Source organism: Myotis lucifugus, unplaced genomic scaffold, assembly GCF_000147115.1.
Source record: "Myotis lucifugus unplaced genomic scaffold, Myoluc2.0 scaffold_168, whole genome shotgun sequence".
Lineage (NCBI taxonomy): Eukaryota > Metazoa > Chordata > Mammalia > Chiroptera > Vespertilionidae > Myotis > Myotis lucifugus.
This window is the reverse complement of record NW_005871216.1, coordinates 703,414-705,321: the sequence shown is the minus strand read 5'-3', so window position 1 is coordinate 705,321 and position 1,908 is coordinate 703,414. Positions and strand designations below refer to the sequence as shown.

At 45.7% G+C, this 1,908-nt stretch overlaps 1 pseudogene; it reads right to left on the bottom strand.

The window, feature by feature from the left end:
* Positions 1-612: 612 nt before the first annotated feature.
* Positions 613-726, bottom strand: LOC111827461 (annotated as a pseudogene).
* Between the last annotated feature and the right edge of the window lie 1,182 nt (positions 727-1,908).

Here is a 1,908-nt window from a genome sequence, read left to right as displayed (position 1 = left end):
GATTGTGCCCTTTCAATGTAGTCTAATTGTTTATTTTTTTCTTTTGTTGCCTGTGACTTTGGTGCCATATCCAAAAAATCATTTCCAAATTCAATGTCATGGAGCTTTCCCCCTGTTTTATTCTAAGAGTTTAATAGTGTAATGTTTTTCATTTAGGTCTTTGATCTATGTTGAAATAATTTTTGTATATGGTATAAGGTAAGGGTCCAGTTTTATTCCTTTCTATGAGGCTATCCATTTTTCCCAACACCATTTGTTTCAGAGACTGTCTTTTATCCATTGAATGGTCTTTGCCCTCCTGTCAAAAATCATTTGACCATATATATGCAAGGATTTATTTCTGGGCTCTCTATTCCTTTATTTTCGGTCTGTAGGCCTTCCTTTATCCCACTAAATAGTACCACACTATTTTAATTATACTTACTGATCATTCTTCTCTAAATAGCACAAGATTCCAAAGTCAAGTGTCAGTGTACCCATGAAGACTTTGGGATCTGGGGAGAGAACATGTCCCAAGTCTTTCACTTGTTAGTTGCAGAGCTGGGCCTCTGCACTCTTCACCCTGGGCCAAGATACCCCAGCCTAAGGACCTGAGGGACACATTTTTTTTTCCGTGCCAGGCCGTCAACCATCCAGGCCAGGACGCTGGGCGTAGGCGAGCCTCTCTGCCACCTAATGACGCAGGTGGGGCACGGCAGCCACACCTGCAACGCCTCTAGGGGCAGTCCGAGGGACACATTTTAACAGGCTTTTGTTTTTCATTGAAAAATAATTGCTGTTGGGAAGAAAAAAAGAAAAAGTATATGCTTGGCTCTCTAAATACATTTGTAAAAATTAATGACCTTGTCATTTCCCATAATCTCAGTTTCATGCATTTGCCCTCTGACCAGCAGCTCACTCTCTCTACTACATATTACTCTCACCTTTAATAGGAGAGTCCGCTCCCTTGCATTGTCATTCCCCTCCCCCTCCCCCTTCCTCTATTTACACTTTTTCTTTAGCACTCATACCCCCTAACATCCTGAATTCTTTGCTTATTTTTTATGTCTGCTGTTGATTGTCTGACCCTGGAATCTTCACTCCCTGAAGCAAGATATTCTTCTTTTCCACTGATGTCTACAGTGTGTGCTTGCTGTAAGGAGAACACACCCAAAGATCCCCATGCCCTAATCCTTGGAGCCTGGGGCTGTGTTCCTTTACATGGCAAAGAGGCTCTGTGGATAGGACTAAGGTTAAGGACCTTGAGATGAGGCACTGTCCTGGACGATCCAGGTGGACCCAGGATAATCACGCAAGCCCTCAGAAGCTGAGACCCTCCTGGCTACAGAGAACCTTGAGTGCAGCATGAGAAGGACTCAGCCTCCCATTGCTGGCTTTGCAGATGTAGAAAGGGGCCGCCAGCCATGGAATCAGCGGCCTCTGGCAGCTGGCACGGGCAAGGCGGTGGATTCTCCTCTAGAGGCTCCAAGAGGAGTGCATTTGATTTAGCCCAGTGAGACCTTTGTTGGACTTCTGTATCACTGAAAGCCATAAAATTGTGCTGTGTAAAGCCCAAAGCTTGTTAGGGCAGCAATAGAAAACTAATAGAGCACTCAATAAATATTTGTTGAAAGAATGAGTAAATGAGCCTCCCATCAACATTGGCAGGTAAGGACACACCCTCAGAAAGGGTGACAGACTCTGCAAGGTGAGGCAGCTTGGCAGGTGGACTCAGTCAGTGATCAGCCGATCAGGGTCTCTCAGCTATCTGCCTCTCAGCCTTCGCCCTGCGTTTCCTTCCTCACTGTTGTGTGAGAGAATGTTGGTTTGGTGTTGCTCTCCCCAACCACGCACAGCACCTTGCCATGTCGGTTCACCTTCAGGTAAGGTGGGCAGCAGTGTGGATGTGTTTCCCACCTGAGGCAAGGA